General features: G+C 46.8%; 1 protein-coding gene and 1 long non-coding RNA gene across 3 annotated transcripts in view; one reads left to right on the top strand and one right to left on the bottom strand.

Annotated features, from left to right (window-relative positions):
• Nucleotides 1–19,670, top strand: part of SH3GL1 (SH3 domain containing GRB2 like 1, endophilin A2) — a 32,126-nt gene that overhangs the window by 1,167 nt on the left and 11,289 nt on the right. The gene's annotated exons all lie outside the window — the stretch shown is intronic.
• Nucleotides 833–7,444, bottom strand: LOC149999702 (uncharacterized). Its single transcript, XR_016513502.1, has 2 exons — nucleotides 7,207–7,444; nucleotides 833–1,117 (listed from the first exon to the last, which is right to left on the bottom strand). It is a non-coding gene; the product is annotated as an uncharacterized LOC149999702 (long non-coding RNA).

Genomic DNA, 19,670 nt, shown 5'->3' with positions numbered 1-19,670 from the left:
TAGGATAAATTCCTAGAAGTGGAATACTGAATCTGAAAATATATGTGTTTTACAAGTGACAGATTGTATAGGTTTTTTGAATGGGAGCAAGAAGCTTAAGATTCCTTGAATCCTATTGGTCCCTGCATACCAGGTTACAAATCCTAGGGGTGGAGTTTGTGTAAATAGACTCCACGGAGGAATGAGTGATAATCTTAGGAATTGTTTGGGCCAATTACTGTGCTGTACTTCCGATTTGAAGAGATCCATTGCTAGGGAAGGGAAATGAGTCTCCAGTAACATACAACTGATATCTTTTATTCCTTAATAAGGGGAAAAGTCACAACCCTAGTGGTTGTCTAGGGCTAAAGACATTAAACATTTGTCTAGACCTCAGATGACTAAGCCCTAGAGGAAGAGAGACTTAATCTAGAGGTATTCTAGGGTTGTTGCTGAGAGTACAGCCCTTTGCCCTAACAGGATGAAATTACATGACCTGGCCCCAGGCTAGAACCTGCCCAACAAGCATCAGACCCTCATGTACTTGACTGGAGTACCTGGGAGACCTGTTCACTGCCTTGGGCCCTGATATAGTCCCTTCTGCAGGACTGATACCTCCATAGGCCTTGGAAGAATTCCAAGCTACTTTATTCCCTCATGTAGACAGGTCTCTGGAAGCCCTCTCTGCCCCATCCCCAGCTATCAGGGCCCATGCTGGTGGTACATTCCATCCCGAAGTAACTGGTCCTCTAAGGCCAGCCACCAGAGCTTTTTCTCTCAGGGAAATAGGATGGTCTGCATTCAGGTCTGTGTGAAGCACTTTGTAACCTGGAAAGCACAATGCACTATTAGCCAGTGGTTTGGATTAATTTATTAGCTAAGGCCCAGCCCCAAAGAATTGCTGAAGTGGACACATTGTAATCAGAGTAGTCATCTTGGTGACCTGGTCAATTCCACATTAAGTTGCGCTCTCAAGAGTCACCCTGGCTGTGTTCCATTTTTTTCTGCAGTAGTTTCCATAGTTCTCCAGCGTTTCCATTGTTCATCTTGGCTGTGTCCATGTCTCTCTGTGTTGCTTCTTCCTTGATCTTAGGAACAACCCCTTTCATTCTCTTCTATGCCCTCAGAATGGGGTTGCCTGTTGAAGAGTAACATCTCTTATTAATGTAGTAATAATATCGAATTCTCAGTGTGAACAGGCAATATATGCTTTAAACCAGTTGATCTCCACTGGCCTCACTTATCTGGCCTAAAGGTAAATGTATTCCCGTTTTTACACAAAAAGATCTGGTGACATTTATCTTCCTGTACAGCAATGCTTTTTAACTAGGGACACTTCCGCCCTCCAGGGGACATCAGGAAACGTTTAGGTTGTCACAACTTGGATTGCAGCTGGTATGTAGCAGGTGGGAGGCCAGAGATGCTGCTCAACACCCCACAGTGCGTCGGGCAGCCCCCACAACCAAGAATTCCCTGGCCCCAAATGTCAGTAGTTCCAAAGTTGAGAAACACTGCTTTAAGATTTGAGAAGAGTGAGGACAATTATACCAAAAACATCCCGTTAGGGCCATTCTTGTGGTAGCTGCCTGTTTTTCCCAGTTTTTAAAAATACAGATAGCACATATACACAGATGGACATGTACATAAAACTGAGCATCTAGTTCTTAAATCTTTAGAACCCCAGGGTGTCTTTTGGCATCTGGTATTAGCCAGGGTAACTAACCATGCTCTCTTTCATCTCCTCCCATGCACCTTCCTGGGGACACTCACAGTGTCTGAGACAGGTTTTTGTTGTCACTACTTGGGGAAAGGGAGCTACTGACATCAGGTGGGTAGAGGTCAGGGATGATTGCTAAACACCCTGCAATGCACAGCATAGCCCTCCCCACATCAAAATTATCTGACCCCCAAATGTCAGTAGCAGTCAGTAGCACTCGTATTGAGAAATCCTTCTTTGATACAGGTTTCTTTATTTTTGTAGAGAAAGAGAAATACCAATTTGTTGTTGTACTTACTTATGCATTTATTGGTTGATTCTTTTTTGTTTTTGTTTTTTTCTTTTTGTAATTTATTTTTATTGTTTTTCTATTACAATTGTCCCATTTTTCCCCCATCGCTCACCGCCTCCCAGCCCACCCCTTCTCCCACAGTCATTCCCCACCCCGTTTTCCATGTGCATGGGTTATTTATAATAGTTCCTTATTGGTTGGTTCTTATATGTGTCCTGACAGTGGTGTAGATTACACTCTAATTAACTGAACTACCTGACCAGGGCCTGAAAGAGGTTGCTATTATATATATATATATATATATATATATATATATATATATATATATATTTATGTAAAGTTTATTTTTTAGAGAGAGGGGAAGGGAGGAAGGAAGGAAGGGAGAGGAGCATCATTATGCAAGAGATACATCAATCATTGCCCCTTGCACACCCCTATCTAGGGACCTGGCTTGTAACCCAGGCACATGCCCTGAGTGGGAACTGAACCAGAGACCTTTCAGTTTTCAAGCCTGTACTCAAGCCACTGAGCTACAACAGTCCGGGCTTGGAACACCATCTTGATTTCAAAGACTCGTAACAATGTTGTTTCTAAATTGAGAAAGAGAAGCCAAGTGATGTGTGAGAGAGCTAGGGTGCCTGACAGGAATAGAGAAACTTGATTTCTAGCAGTTGATTTCACTGATGATACTTAGTAACAAACCAGTTACCAGAGAGGCATAGCAGTGTCATTGCACTTCATAGATGTTGCGTTTTTTACAAATTGAAGACAAGCCCCGCCCACCCCCCCAAAAAAGATTAGGACTTTATTGTGCTGGCTTCATTTTGGTGGTCTGGAACTGAACTAGCATTATTCCAAGGTCTACCTGTATCTGGCAGTATGTTGGCAAATTCTGTGCTATTTCTTCTCAGAAGAAAACTTTCAGGTCTTGCATAAAATCAGTTTGGGCATGAGTGGGAAGTTTGTGAGTTTTTACTTCTTATTATTAACTGGCTACTGCCTGGGTGTGTGCCTAGGCTGAGGAAAGTTGAAGAATCTAGAGGAAAGCTTTAAAAGAAATAGGCAGCTGTCTCGGGCCATGTTTTGATCCCCTCTGGCCTCCCTGTGTAAGGCCCACTCCCTCAGTAGCTATTTGGTACTTAAGCTAGACTAGAATTGGGGAAGATGCTTTTATATGCATATTTCTGGGGAACTAAGGAGGTAAAGGAACCTTACTAGTGAGGTCCAGACATAAAAGGTCACTTTTCATTGTCCTGTGTTCTTAATTTCCAGACCTAAACTGCTAACTGGTTTTCTGATAACTCTTGTGGCCTCGTAGTGTGGAGATTTGAGAGTGTAACTAGGGATAGAGCTGGCAGCTGGCTGGAATGCTGGCCTGTCCTTTTATTATTATTATATTTTTGCCTGAAAAGAGGGAGAGAGTTTGAACTGAAGGACTGGTCCCCTCTGAGCTAGGAGGAAAATTCACAACCACCATATCCTATAGCTTTGAAGTTTGTTGGCCCTCCCACCCCTGTTTGTGCCTCAAAGGAAACATCGAACTTCCTGTGAGATGCATGGGGTGGAGAGAGGGTTGGAGGACCTATGACCCCAAACTGTTAAGAGTGTTTCTGGGCAATGTGGCTAGAGTTTGGAATGTCTGCAGATACCACCTGCACTGATCTATTTTTTAAACCTCAGTTTGTGGAATCGTACTTTTGATTTCTTAACAAAGTACTTGGCCTGTAAGTAATAAACATGAATGATCTTGAGATATGAAAATCTGGAACTTGTAACCCCTTCACCTCAACATGAATAAAAGTGTGGAATGGTGGACTGTTAATGACAGATGACAGACAAGGTCTGGAGAGTGGGGTCCTTGAGCTCAAGTCTGGAAGACCATCTTTCCCTGGGCAGCAGACATGGGAAGTGTTTTGGCCGTTGGGATGTCAATGTATGATTGGAACTGGGTTAATTCTACCCTTCCAGGAAGCCACCCTGCTGACTTGATCCATAAGAAAACCCTTGGGACCCTGGGTAAAGACGTTCTTGTCCCGCTCCATTAGTGGACAGGACAGGCCACTCCCCCGACTGCCTGGGTGGAGTAACTGCCCTGTGTTTTAGCTGCAGAAGAGGTTTGAGGCTGTTCTTCCCTAAAGGATGGGGGAGGGGAGAGCTCTTTAAACCCAACCCCCACTCCACAACCCCCACTTCCCAGGTCTGTATGTAAAAGCAGATTAACCTGACTGCCTTTGCAGGATCCACTCTTCACAATCACAAAGGCACTTTGTCACCATGCAGCATCCTGTGCATTCTTGTTATTAACAGACCAGGACTAAGGGGGACTAAGGGATCAACACATTCTGATTCCTTCACTGTGACTGCTGAATATGAGGCCAGAAGTTCACCTCTGACTTAGAATACTGTGAATTAAAGACAAGTTCAAGGGGGGGTGGGGGAGGGGGACAGTTCAAGTGCTGAGGAATGTAATCGCCCTGCTTATCTGGGTGTGTTTTAAGGCAAAGCCACAGGATACTTAATTATATTCCATGTGCCACTTAATAACAGTCTGTGAGGTTAGGGGTTTCACAGTCTCTCCATGTTCAGTTTAAGAAATTGGGGGCTGTCACATTTTTGAGACCCCAGAATTATCAGAGATTTAGCAACGAGCCAAGCAAAATCCTGCTGTCCCACCCACCTCTCCACCCAGCCTTCCCTTCACTGGAACCAACATCTGAGCACTTAGTGCATTTTGGAGACTGAGCTCACCCGTATGTACTGCTTTCCACATGTGCATCTGTTTGCTTTTTCCTCAGAGAAAGAACTTGCAGGTTGTGACCAGGCCTGCCATTTACTGCTGGCTTGTTTGTCTCCGGCCTTTGGTTCAAAGGCGTAGGCCAGTTAGCTCTGCCCTGATCCATATCTCAGCCCTTCTTTCCTGAGCTGCCAATATTTTGGAATTGATCCAATCTGGGGAAACTTGGTTTTTAATTTAGGTTGTGCAGCCAACTTCCTCTTTAGGATTTCAGAGGCAACTGCTTGTTTTGGCACTGTTGGGGGAGGCTGGGTGGGAGAGTGGTGGGGAGGAAAGTCAGATTGTTTCTGAGTTCCAAGGTGGGGTGAGGTTTCTGAGCTTTAGAGGGAGGGTTTGATGCTGAAACTTTCAAGCCACTGGCCTTTTTGTCTGGGTTAGGAGCCCATTGAGGAGATTCTACACCCTGTGCTCAAGCCTTGATGGCTTTTTAATGTGCCTGGTGAAGTGTTAGGGGCGGTCTGTTTGGGTTCTTTTTCAAGGCTGTCCCTGGAAAACTGGATGGAAGAATGTGTCAGAATGTGACAGCAGCTGGCTTCCTTCCTCTCCCTCCTCATCCCCTTCCTTCCTTCTTCCCTCCCTCCCTTTTTCTCTCCCCACCCCTCTCCCTCCCTCACCTTTCACAGGGCTGGATTTGGCAACCACTTCCTAAAAGACAGCTTCATCTTCCTTTTCCGCTCTACTTGCTCCTAGAAAAACCTGCTGACTGGGTTCCGAGACTGGGGTCAAGTGGAGACTCCTAGCCACAGCAGGAAAATAAGCTGTGTGATTTCCTCCGAATAGTGCAGTTTCCTCTGGAGGATCTGACTCAGCATCTGCCCCCTGCCTGCTTTGGAACGGGCTGCTGCCTGGCTGCTGGGATTTCCACACCTGGGCATAAACGCCTCTGGTGGGCATCATGCCCAGTGTATGAGACAGCCAGCCTGACTCAGCTGCCATGGTCTCGGCAGTGCTTGTTGTCACAGGAGATGTTGGCATGGCCCAACGATGTGAGATGCCATCCCTGTGCCAGGCAACTCTGCTTCCCTTGGCCTGGTAAATATGAGTTCATCCTCTTTGTATCCCTCCAGCCTTTTCACAAAGCATCTTCCAGGACCTCTGATCCCTCAGATCCCCCATCTCCCAGTTTCATGGACTCCTGTGTAGCAAGAGGACTGAGGTTGACTTTAGTGACTATTCTGTTGTCTTTGTTGCTGGATTGTAAGCTCTTTGAAGGCAGTGACTGTGTTTTCTGTCCACTGCTCTGTGCCCAGTGTTGAGCCTGGCCCAGGAACTCAGTAAATACTGGAGGGATATTTGCCCCACACGTGAGTGAGCAAGTGCTGTAGCATGGGTTGGGAGAGTGCTAAAGTGGGAGCAGTCGCGTCGGCAGGCCTGGAGAAAGCAGAGGGCTGGGACGCATGGGAAGAAGGATGTCCCCGGCTGACCTCCGTGCAGTTTGAGCTTCAACGTGGCATTCAGGACCTTCCAGAGCCCTCACCCTGGTCCTGGTTTCAATCCCCACTCATCCCCTTCTAGCTCCACAATCCAGTCCTACCGGTCTGCTCAGGCCCCGCCCAGCTACCTGCACCTTGCCCCCTTCTTCTGTTGAAGGCAGTGCTCCTCTCCTTTCCCAGTACTCGGGGTCTCTCTTCACTTCCTGGTTGCCCTTTGAAGCCCTCTGTGCATCTTCCTTTATCCTTGCCATCTCCCTGACCACCCACTTCTCCAACCTCTGAGCATCTGGTGCTCTGGTCTGCCACCTGCATGCCACATGTCAAGTATGTTCTAGCATCAGATGTGCTTTTCTTCTAGTCAGAGGCCAGCACCTGAATGAGCCCCTGGGTTTTGGCTTGCTGGCCATGTCATCAGAAATGGTGGGCTCCACCCTGACTGGTGTGGCTCAGTGGATTGAGTGCTGGTCTGCGAACCAAAAGGTCACCGGTTCGATTCCCAATCAGGGCACGTGCCTGGGTTGCAGGCCAGGTACCCATTTGGGGGCGTGCAAGAGGCAGCCGATCGATGTTTCGCTTCCATGTTGATGTTTCTCTCCCTCTCTTTCTCCCTCCTTTTCCCTCTATCTAAAAATAAATAAAGTATTTTAAAGAAATGGTGGGCTCCTTCTTAGAGTGGGATTTTCTGGCAGTGTCCCTGGGGGTGGTTCAGCACAAGCCCCCTCCTGACTTCTCCTGAGGCCCTGGCAGAACCCCAGGGAAGTGGGGTGGTTGGTGAGGCCATTGAGGCCTTGGAGGGCTCCATTTGGAAAATGTCCAACTAGTTTGAAAAAATAAAAAAATCAAAACTCAGAGGTTGTCTCTTTGGTTTAGGATCTGCCTGCCTCCAGGGGCTATGGTTGAGGGGGATCCGTACTTGGCTGGGCCAGAAGGGCCTGACCTGTGTCTCGGGCAGTTTCTATTACCCAGACCCCAAGACCAAACCCAAACTTACTTGGAGGTGCCTGGTCTGCTCAGAGATGGAGTTTGCTGGGCTCTAACCTTCTGCTAGACCGCTCCCTGGCCTCCGGAAGCCTGCTCCTGAGGCCCACTGGACTTCCCAGCTTTAGTCTTAGTCATTTTTGCCATCCCTGGCATCCATAGCTGCCCACTGTTTCTGCTCATCTCTTCTTTTTCCCTTCTCTCCCACCTTCCCCTCTTGTCGCAGTTGACGCTCTCTGTGGCCTTTTCATTCTCTCTCCTCCCTCCCTTCTCACCTCCCTGGTACACACCATCTCTCATGCATCTTGTCCTCCAGATCTACATCTCCAGTCACTCCCAACTACACCCTAAACCTGGGACCATCCCAAAGGTACCTGAAATGCAAAACGCTCCCAGGCCCAGAGCACCGGAAGTTAGCCTCCTTACACACCGGCCCCCACCCTTCCCTGTCTTCACCCTGATTACATGCTAGAACCCCAACTCACTCTGCCACCTTCTCTGCATCTTCCCCCTTTTATATTGACTCGCTTTTTAAATTTACTTTAAAGGGATCTTGATGTTATTCCTTGCTATAACGTTATATTAACCAAACCACCAAATAGAACTGAAACAAAGCAAGACAATCGATTTTACTGGATATCTTACCTCTGAGCCAGGGATCTGTTCCCTCTTGTTAAAAGAGTTGTTGAAACCAGAGCAAGGAGTTTTGAGAGTTTTGGAGAACATGATCCCCTGTAAACAATGTTACCTTCCTCCTCCTTTTTTTTTTTTTTTTTTAAGAATAATCAAAATGCAATCACATTGTTGCCATGGTAATTAACTTAGGAGTTCAAGTTCGATTGCTGTAGATCAGTCTGCATATGGATTTATGTTCCAGAAGAACCATCCCTTTTCTGACACCTAGTCATTCATATAATCAATATGTACCTTTCTTTCTCTTTTTTACTTTTTATTGAGTTTATTGGAGTGCATTGGTTAATAAAATTATATAGGTTTCAGGTGTGCAATTCTATAATACATCATCTGCATACCTTTTTTATCTTTCTTCTCTTGGCACTCACAACTATTCCCCTCATAGTCTTCATGGAGAATCAGGAAATCCTGCAGATTTGAATTAAGGCTCAGAAGAGAGAGCTGTGGGATTAGGATGGACATGCTATTAACACATTGCGTACCGGGGTATTTAAATGCCTTTTAGAAATGACGAGAATTCTTGCCACCTGTACGCAATGTGTTAAGTGGCACAGTTCAGTTAATATTGTTAGTCCCCACCTTGGCTGATAATTCAGATATCTTTCACCAGTACACCTCAGTTCAGCCTATATTCTGTAAAGTGGAACAGTTGATCAGTGATTTTTCTACTGTCATTTTGGGCCTCAGCCCCAGGAGTGAGAGGAGACTTGTGTCCTTAGAAAGCCCCTTGGGAAGGAACCTGGAACCTCCTGCCCCCTTCCACCCCCAAGGCCCCTCATTGTCCCCTGCCACCCGGCTCCCCAGGATGCTGCCCCTTGGCTGCCTTGAGCAGATGGGAAGGCGTCCATCACCCTGACAGCTCAGCTCATCAGAGCTGTGATTATCTGAAGACACGCAGGTGGGCAGCCCCAGCCTTAGGCCCACCTTTGTAGTTCAGAAGAGGCAAAGAGAGTGAGGAGAGGATTTTTCCATCCTTTACCTGCCTGGCCTAGCATTGTCCCCTCTCTGCAGAGGTGGAGAGTCCTTGCTCTGCATTAATCTCTTGCTTCTTGCTGCCCATAGAATCAGCATTTCACTCTCGAGGAGTTTTGAGTTGCTGCAGCCTCTCATTGATTGTAGACTGGGTGTCTGGGCAGGGTCCATACATGTATGTATGTGATGCCCCCACAGAGACTGGCTTTGAGGCCCAGGACATCAAAACAGAGATCATCTTTTTCTCCTAGCTCTGACATGTTTACTTCACTGTGGAGAAGTCTCATGTGTTTCTGTCTGGAAGGTTCCTAATCAATTCCTTTCTTTCCAGCAGGCTCAAGAGCAGCTGAGTGTTCTTTTTAAGCCCCAGATCTCACAGCAGGCTCCCCACTTTGTCCCTAGCACCCCATTCCCTTCAGCCTCAGCACTGGGTGGGCAGAAGGCACCAGTGGCCCTTCTGTTTAATAGAGTCCCTCCACCACCTCAGGATTGGTGCGTTTGGGAGTCCTAAGTGGGAAGGGGAATATGTGGGGCCCAGAAGGAAAGTATTCTTGTTCAGGAGAGTGGGGAGGAGGAGGACCTTTCTCCCAGTCTGGGTCCAGGAGTCCTCACAGGAGAACCTGTAGGAGATGAGATGCCCTTCCACGAGGAGATTCCATTAGCTAGTTCACAGTGCATTCACCAGGCCCACAAGGAAGTCAGCACCAATAAGGGACACATCCCTTTCTAGGCACCTTAAATTTGCATTATAAAGTGTTTTAGATGTTGAAAGAGATACAAAGAATGATCAGCCGATAGCCAAGTGCCCACCAGAACTTAAATAAACAGCAGTACAGTTAAGAGTACTTTATATCTTCACTACATATGGGATTTTCACTAAAAAATGCACAGTATTGTTTTGTAAGTTTGTATCTCATGTAAATGGTCTCATGTGGTTGTTTTTGTGTATAACCTGCTTTCTTTGCTCAATACTATTTGTTTTGTTTACACTGATGCCCGTGACTCTAGTTTATTTCCACAAGGCAAATAGCTCCCTTAGTGCGACTATTCCACAGTGCTTTTATCCATCTCCCTGCCAGTGGGTATGTAGGGTGTTTCTAAGTTTTTGCTCTTTCAACAGTGTGGCAGTGAGCAATTTTGTAGATGTCCCTTTAGGCCCATGTCCAAGAGTTTCTTTTGAGTCAAACCTTGTTTAATGTAACCATATAGGTTTTCAGTGGTACCAGCCTGGAAAAAACCAACCTATTCAATTTGCATGGACTCAAAGCTGGCAGGGGTCATGTGTTTGAGCCCTCATAAAGGATGATATTTCAACTGTGCTCTACTGGGCTTCATCTGCCCAGGGGCCTTGGCCAAGAAGTGGCATGTGTGGAGCAGGAGCTCAGTGTTAGCTCAGTGTGGTCCAGACTGTAGATCAATCCAGGGAAGCCCACTGTAGATCAATCCAGGGAAGCCCACAGCTGCTGCCAGCACCCAGAACCCTGTTTCTGCCCCATGTCCTCCTCATAGAATTAATTTCTTCACCAGCCTGTCAATTCCTCAACCTGTATTTTCTGTTTTGGTCTCTACAGTGAGACTAAGCTCATAGATAGCACCTGGCCATCATCTGAAGCTGGGATATACAGTTGATCCTTATTGTTTGTAGATTCTGTATTTGCAGTTTCACCTGCTTGCTGAAATTTTTTCTAACCCCTAAATCAATGCTTGTGGCACTTTCACAGACATGTGCAGAGCAGGGGACAAGGAAAAAGTTTCCTAACAAGCTCTGCCTTCTTGTTTTAGCTCTTGTACTGTAAACCAATGTCCTTTTCACTGTTTATGTAGTGGTGCGTTTTTTGTACTTCCGTGCTTTATGTGGGTGTTTTCACTGTTTAAATTGGCCCCAAGCGTAGAACTGAAGTGCTGTCTAGGGTCTGTAATTGTAAGAAGGCTGTGCTATTCCTTACAGAGAAGATACATGTATTAAAGAGGCTTTATTCAGGCATGAGTTACAGTGCTATTGGCTGAGTTCAATGTTAATGAAGCAACAATGTATATTAAACAAAGTGTCTCTAAATAGAAATACACATAACACAAGGTTCTATAACCTTAACCCAGTATTCTCTCCAGGAGCAGTGGTTCAGTATTTGCTAATTCAGTGTTTGTGGTGACTTTATAGAACAGAACCACTATGAATAACAAGAGTTGCTAGTTCCTGTGGCAGGTAGAACACCACCCCCCTTCCCTGTGGATATGTTACCTTATTTAGTAAAGGGATTTTGCTGATGGGTTAAGAGTATGGACCTGGAGATGGAGAGAGCATTCTGGATCTGATCATAAGGACTCTTAAAAGTCAAACCTTTTCTTGCTGTGGTCAGAGGGAGATGTGACTGGAAGAGAGAACCAGAGAGGAGGCAGCACAACGCCTTTGCTGGCTTTGAAAACAGAGGAAAGGGTCAAAAACCGAGGAATATGGGTGGCCTCTAGAAGCCAGAAAAGGTATGGAGATCCCTAGAAGCCCCAGAAATGGCCCTGGCTGGTGTGGTTCAGTGGATTGAGTACTGGCCTGCAAACTGAAAGGTCAATGCTCATTTGGTCACCCCTCAGGGCACATGCCCAGGTTGCAGGCCAGCTCCCTGGTTGGAGGCACATGAGAGACAATAAATCGATACTCATACATTGATGTTTCTCTCCCTCTCTTTCTCCTTCCCTTCCCCTCTCTCTAAAATTAAATAAATAAAATCGTTTTTCTTTTCTTTTTTAAATGAAAGCCCCAGAAATGAACATAGCCCCGCTGACCCTGGTCTTAGCTGGTGAGATCCATGTCAGACAGCTGACCTCTTTCAGATTTTTGTGTTGTTTCAATGTCATGTTGTTTAATGTTTTGTGTTTTTTTGTTTGTTTGTTTATTTGTTTTAAGAATTATTCCCTTCCCCCACCTTTCTTCCTCTTTGGCAACTGTCAACTTATTCTCTACATCTGTGGGTCTGTTTTTGTTTTGTTTTGTTTATTTGTTTTGTTTTTTTAGATTCTACATATAAGTGAAATCACGTGGTATTTGTCTTTCTCTATCCAACTTATTTCACTTAGCATAATACCCTTTGGTTCTATTCATGTCACAAATGACAAGATTTTGTTCTTTTTTATGGCTTAGTAATAGTTCATTGTATAGGTGCCCCACATCTTCTTTATCCAGTCATCTATAGATGGACATCTAGGTTGCTTCCATATCTTGGTTATTACTAGTAATGCTGCAATGAACATAGAGGTGCATATATCTTTTCAATTTAATATTTCTGGTTTCTTTGGATAAATAAATACCCAGAAGTGGAATTGCTGAGTTTTATGGCAGTTTTATTTTTAATTTTCTGAGGAACCTCCACAGTGTTTTCCATTGTGGCTGCACCAATTTACAATCCTATCAACAGTGCACGAGGGTTCTCTTTGTCTCCACATCCTCGCCGATACTTGTTATTTGTTGATTTATTGATGATTGCCATTCTGACAGGTGTGAGATGGTGTCTCATTATAGTTTTAATTTGTATTTCTCTGATGATTAGTGATGTTAAGCATCTTTTTATATGTGTTGGCTGTTTCTATGTCCTCTTGGGAGAATTGCCTATTTAGGTCCTCTGCCCATTTTTAATCGGATTATTTGGTATTTTTTGGTGTTAGGTTGTATGAGTTCTTTATATATTTTGGACATTGACTCCTTATCATTTGTGAATATTTTCTCCCATTTAATGGGTTATCTTTTTGTTTTGTTGATTATTTTCTTCCCCTTCCAAAGTCTTTTTAGTTTGATGTAATCCCATTTGTTTTTTTCTTTGTTGCCCTTGCGTAAGTAAACATATCCAAAAAGATATTGCTAAGGGCACTGTCAGAATGTTTACTGCCTATGTTTTCTTCTAGAAGTTTTGTGGTTTCGGGTCTTACACTTAAGTCTTTAATTTATTTTGAATTTATTTTTATGTATGGTGTAAGAAGGTGGTCCAGTTTCTTTTTCTGTTTTCTTTTGCATGTATCTGTCCAGTTTTCCCAACACTATTTTTTGAAGGAATTGTCTTTACCCCATTATACAGGGTTGAGTATGTGAAACACAGTTTATTTTTGTATTATTATTTATTAATTATTGTATTATTTTCCATATAAGCAACTGTAAACCTACTTTTGCCCCACCCTGTATATCATTGCCTCCTTTATCATAGAATAATTGATCATATAAGCGAGAATTTATTTCTGGCCTCTCCATTCTGTTCTATTCACCTATGTGTCTGTTTCTGTGCCAGCACCATACTTCTGATTATTGTAGCTTCATTGTGTAGGGATATCAGGGAGCATGATACCTTCTGCTTTGTTTTTTCTCAAAAAATTTTTGGCCATGTGGGTTTTGTGTGTGTGTGTGTGTGTGTGTGTGTGTGATATTTTAGGATTAGTTCTAATTCTGGAAAAATGTCATTGGTAATTTAACAGGGATTGCACACCCTTGTTTTGGCTTGTTACTAACATACCTGAGAGTGATCTGGTGGATGGTGGGGTCTGTACACAGGTGCTTATTTATCTCAACAAATAGTGACTCCCCAAGTTCCTACTGGACACCAGGCTCATGCTGCTCTTCTAACTCGGTCACCGTGGCCAGCGCTGATGTGATGGCAAGTTAGTGTTCAGGGATGGGGTTTGTTTGGGGTGGGGAGGCGAGGTAGAATGAATTAGGGCCTCAGGGAAGGACAAAGGACCCTTGAGAACTGCCCTTCTTTGTCTGTGGCCTGAGATGTGTCCTGGGCACCTTGAAGTCTGAACGCTCTCCCATCACTGAGGCATGAGAGGTGCTGTTGATGAGCGTGTGTGTGCAAGGCATGAATGTGCGTCCTTAGAAAGGAAAGACCCACCTGCTCTCTTCATTGCAGGGTGATAGCAGCTGTGGGACAGGAGCAGTTTGCTCTGGTGACCACCTGGCCCTGGCAGCTCCCTCCTCCTTGGCCCCATTGGTTTTCTCATCTGTGTGCTGAAGTTGGACAGTGATTCTGAGATTCCTTCCAGCTCCAGGTTTCCAAGACTTAACTTTGGATGGGATATAGATGAAGTTATGGGCATGAAGGCTGGCAGGACACTGGCATCTAATACATGGCCCAGGCTCGTGGTGCCCATCACTAGCCCACGATAGGGGCTGGTCTGCAGTGCCAATAGCTGTTCCAGGATCGTGTCCTGCCCAGGTGCTGCTGGTAGCCACACCTGAAGAAACTGGTCTTGGTGACTGTGAGCCACCATGACCATGAGTCACCTGGCATCTGAGGCTGTTGTCACCACCTTGGTGTGGCAGGCGAGCAGTGGAGCCAGGTGAAAACACATTCCTCAGCACCCACTCAGAGCTTCTGCTGGAGACTGTCAGGTGGATGAGATCCAAGGCCGTGCTCTGCTCTTCCCAGCAATTCACAGGGGCCCTAAGTGTGTTGCCACACACATACCTCCCTGATCCAGCCTGGTATGTGTTTTCAGGTGTGTGTGTGTAGGCCATTTCAGTTTGGCCATCAAAGCCTGTTTGCCTATCAGCCTTCCTTTTCTGTGTCCTGTCCTCCCAACCTGCAGACCCTTTGCTTTCATGGGGGTTCCTGTTGATAACAAACTAGCCTGTTCCAGGAATGGCATCCTCTGGATTCAGGCCAGCCTGGGCCTGGCTTGCTCAGATTTTTCATCTTTGCAAATTTTCCTGAACCTTTGCTCTTTGGTGTGGGAGCCAGCTGTGGGTAGACCTTGGGCAGAGACCAGGGAAGGATTGACAGCCTCCAGCCAGAGAGCCAGCCTAACTTCAACTTCCCATAAAGGAAACTGTCTTCCTAGTCCTCTGCCTTCCCAGAGCTCAGCCACCAGGGAGTGTTGGGATGAGGTCAGACCCGCATGAGGCTGTGTTAGTGAAGTGCTTCCTGGATCTACTGTACCATTCTGAGTACAGGTATGGCAGTGACCAGCTGCTCACTTCAAGCTCATAGTCCAGTGGGAGGAGGGCCATAAAGAGGTGGGGATAAGGTGGATGCCTTTGTGGAACAGAAAACAGCCTGGGCAATACTGGTCAAAGGTGAGGTTCAAAGCGGGCAGTAGCTTGAGAGAGGAGCTGTAGTGTGATGGGAGAGGCAGCCAGCAGCCAGGTCACTCCTGCCTGGGTAAGGGGTTGGGTGATGGAGAATCAGGAGGGTTTCCTAGAAGAGGTGGCTTCTCATTAGTTAGACCTTTAAAAATGGAAGGGGTCTTAGAGACAGGGAAATAGCATCTGTGTTCCAGGAGGCAGGGACTCTGGGCATTTTAGGTCAGTTCACTCTAGCTTGTCATTGTTGGGGTACCCTTGGCCCCTCACAGCCTCTTGTGCAGTCACAATGTTTGATGTAGAGTCTATTCCAGTGCAGTCTGGAGGCTGGGCAGCTCTGTGCCTCAGGATTTCCAAGCCCTATCTCCCATCCCTTCCTGAAGAGCTAGTCTCGCATCAGCTTTGCCACTGATAACAGATTAGTTTGCAAAAATGCCTTATTGTTCTGTGCATAAGGGTAGCAGAATTATGCTCTGCTAGCTGGGACAACAGCTCCCCATGGTGCACCCAGCATACTATAAGTTTTCATCTGAAATTGATTTTCCCAATTGTGTGATACGTAGACTCCCTGCCTCATCCCCAAGACGAGAAATTAAAATGCATGAGGCTAATGTATATCCAGGCATTTTAGCTGTGGCAAGAGAGGTTCACATGTGACTTGTTCCTAGGAGATGAGCCTCAAGTGATTGCTGGCATCCCAGTTGGAGGTAAAAACCCTTCACACAGCTAGGGGCACTGGCTTGGATCGGGCCTGCTCCCAGGGGCCTGGGGCACGGCCTCACACTCGCTGGAACACTTAGGAACAGGAGGTGTCCAAGCCTGAGCACTGGCCCTCAGTCTCCCACAGCCTCTTACTCATTATTATCAGCTCCCTCATTCCCCCAGCATCCTGCCAGGCCTGGCCAGTCTCTGAAAATGAGGACACAAATCAAGAAAGGCACAGGGAAGCCCCTGGAGTGGGTGATTTAATATTTTGGGGACCCGTTACCCTCCTCTCTGGCCTGGTATCATGCACATATAAATCCACACATTTCAGTGCCTAGTCTTGGGTGAGGCACGTCACCTCCTAGGGCTTTAGTTGTCCCATTATAAGGTGGAGACACTTGCCCTGAGGCTGCAGCTGGGCCATCTGGGCACTGGAGGTCCTGGATGACACTCTCCCTTCCTCTTGGGGTTTTTAAGGATGACAAAAGGCCCAACAAGGCAGCAGGTCCAAGGAGCTATGCAGTATCTGCCATGTCTCAGAGAAGTATTAAAAAATGCAAATTCTGTGACCTCTCTCAGCTCCAGTAGGCCTGCCCACTGCAAGCCAAAAAGGCTTCAGTAAGAAGCCATCTTTCCTCACCAGAGAGTCTGTGGAGTCCTCCCAGCATCCAGTGGGGACCCCTTCCTCCCCAGACCCCGAGATTAACCAAGGAGTTGGTTAATCATGAGTGACAGATGGGAGCAGTTTTTGTGAAGTGCTTCTGCTTCCTTGGGGGGAAACTTGGCAGTGTCTTAATGGAAATCCCAGGAGTGCCTATCATTAGAGTTGAACCTAGGCCAATGCTCTTGTTAATAAATGAGGAAATTGGAAGGTTCCCCAAAGGAGCCAAGCCTAGGGGCCCTGGTGCCCTGACCCTATACCACACCCATACCCCGACACAGTGGGTTGGGATGTTGCTCAGGGCCTGGCCTCTGGCCAGACTGGCTTCAAGGGAAAACCTCTCAGCCCCTTGTGGGCCAATACTCACTCAGCCTGCCCTCTACCCCTACCATTCACCTGAGGGTTAGGCCAGGCAGGATGTGGGTTCTTTGTCACCCTGTCTCCAAGGAAGAACTGATGCCAGGGCACCTCACTACTAACTACCTGTGTCTGCTCAGCTCTATATTCCTCCTTTGTGGCCCCACGGTCACAGATCTCCCCCAGCCTTCAAGTCCTCTTGTGCTACTGCACCCTGGTTTTGGTAGCCACTCCTTTGGGACTTGGGGAAGGGGCCGCTCACAAAGGAAGGAGAGTGGGCACAGCCCACATTCCCCTCTGACCCTGTCCAAGAGCACGCCCTTTGTAGGGGGCAGAGGGACCAGCAGGGTGATTTGGGTTAGAGCATTGGGCCGGCCAGCCTGTCAGATGGCATCTGCCCCACCCATGCGTGCTGCTGGGCGACCTGCGGAGTGACAGCAGAAGGCAGCATGAGGGGTGCCACAGGAGTTTGCCATTGGCTACTGGAGACAAATGTGGGGTGCATAGCATGCAGAGTTAGAACTCTGAGTAGTGTGGGGAGCTCTCATGGGAAGTCTTGCCCAAACTGAGGCCTCTGAACTCACAAAGCAGGGAGTAGGCTGGAGCAGAACAGACATGCAGGGGAAGGACGGGAGCAGCCTAGGGGCTGCGGTGCAGACAGGATAGGAGCCTGGAGAGGGCTACAGACCCCAGCACGCAGAGGGTTCTAGACTGGAGGCCGTGGCAAAGTCTGGGAAGGGAGACCAGTGATGAGGCTGCCCAGGGGTCCTGGGGAGTAAAATGACACTAGTCGAGGCTAGGGTGGGGGCAGGCCCAGTTTAGGCGGATGGAGGGGCTTCCAGGGGCTCACAGGGTAAAGGATTCCAGGGTGTTTAAAGCCAGGGGCACAGTGAGGCCTCAGCAGAAAAGCAGTATGATAGCGGCATGAGGAGTGCGATAGGCACATGGGAGTCCTGGTGACTTTGCTGTCAGCAAAGAAAAATTCTTTTCAGCCTGGAGTTGAAGGGGCAGCTCTCTTGCTGTACTCCCTGGAGGAAGCTCTGGCAGCAGGTACTGGGACCTGCAAAAGGAGGCCAGGGCTTTAAGACGAGGACTGAGCTGCAGCCAGGTTGTATCTTGAGCTTTGTCATTTGGCTCATCACTCCATCTTAACAGTCACTTTGGATCATCTTTCATGTGCTGTTGCCATTTCCTCTAAAGCAGTGGTTCTCAACTTTCCTAATACCACGACCCTTTAATACAGTTCCTCATGTTGTGGTGACCCCCAACCATAAAATTATATTCATTGCTACTTTATAACTGTAATTTTGCTACTGTTATGAATCATAATGTAAATATCTGATATGCAGGATGTATTTTCATTGTTACAAATTGAACATAATTAAAGCATAGTGATTAATCACAAAAATAATATGTAATTATATATGTGTTTTCTGATGGTCTTAGGCAACCCCTGTGAAAGGGTTGTTCGACTCCCGAAGGGGTCACGACCCACAGGTTGAGAACCGCTGCTCTAAAGTCAGTTCTTTCCAATGGCCAGTTCCTGCTTTGCTGCCGGTGCCCGTGCTATATCCAGCTTAAACTCTTGTATTAAGCCAGATGGAAGACTTGGAGAGGATTTTTCTTGCTTAATAGTTTCCCTCCATTTTAACAGCTTGTGCCAGGCAGGAAAGCCACAGCTGAGGCTCACGTGACAGCTCACTGCCTTCCAGATAGCAAAGAGTTTATCATCCCATGCCAGCCCGGAGAACTGTTAAAGTGGAGGAGTCAGGAGCCAGGCTGTGCTGGGAGGTGAAGAGCTTGAGCTACCCTGACATGTGATATAAATGGCCATCACTGCTGGTGGCAGAAAACTACCTAGACTGTGAGAGGCCTCTGCCAGGACTGTGCCAGGCTTCTTTCCACAGCAACAGCCAGCAACCCCTCTGGCTGGGAGACCCAGCAGTTAGCTTGTCCCGAACCTGGGGACCTGAGTTCTGCTTCTGAGCTGGTATCTTAGCCACCATCCCAGGCCTGAGTGACCGCCCTTCTGCTGAGAAAATGCCTTGGGCTTCAGAAGCCACTCTCCTTCTGCTAGAAGTAGGCTCCTAGCAAACCTGTGACACAGCACAAGGAGGTGCATCTCTGGGCCTGTGTCTGCCTCTTGGGACCTAATCCGGAGGTCACTGTGTCTACTTTGGGGTTTCCACATACAAAGTAACTTTAGAAGCTTTTTCCTAGTTGATCATTTCCACCATTCCCATTCACAAAGATGCTTTTATAAATATATGTATATTTAAGAACAATAAAGAATATTTTATAAAAAATAAAATAAAAATACATGCAATTTAGCTTTGATCACTGAGTGGAGAAGATATGTGTGCCCAGAGGCAAGTTTGGGGAAATTTTAGAGTTCCCAGTATGCCAAAGTAATTTCTGACTTGTCAAAACACCTCCTTCCGTGGGATTTAACAAAGGGGTGGGGACTTTCTGTGTCAGTCAGCTCACAAGTATTTACTAGGACTGTGTGTTGGATGAGGTCTCTCACTGGCTGCCAGAGCCTCAGTCTTCCTGCTCACCCAATTCCTTGGGTTGAGGGGCTGATTTTTACCCTCTAGTTCCTCCCAGTTGGGAAATGAAGGTTCATTTGGGCACAATGGTGTTTTTGTATCCTCTATATGTGGCACTTCTCCCTGCCCCAAAAGTGACAGCTCACCCCCATGCCTCACAGCCTTCACCCTCAAGGGCCACATGGGAGCTCTGAGCTTCCTGGAATCAGAGCACCGCCCCCCTCAGCAAGCATTTCATAACTGAACCATTCACAAGGGTTTCGGCTTTGGAAATCATTCTGGCTATCTTGGTGACACTGGGGCCACTAAAGTTTTCCAGGCAGGGACAGACATGTTGCGAACAGGGTGGCCAGTGCACTGCGCATTATTACCTCCCCAAGAAGCATGCTTGGCTCACCTTTCTAGAAGGAATCTGGTTACACAAAGAGTGCAACATGTTGGGTCTCAGCCAGTGTCTCTGAGTTGGGGGTCCAGAAGAGCAA

This window comes from Furipterus horrens, unplaced genomic scaffold, assembly GCF_987537825.1.
Source record: "Furipterus horrens unplaced genomic scaffold, mFurHor1.1.pri manual_scaffold_10, whole genome shotgun sequence".
Classification (NCBI taxonomy): domain Eukaryota; kingdom Metazoa; phylum Chordata; class Mammalia; order Chiroptera; family Furipteridae; genus Furipterus; species Furipterus horrens.
This window is presented reverse-complemented; position numbering and strand designations above follow the sequence as displayed.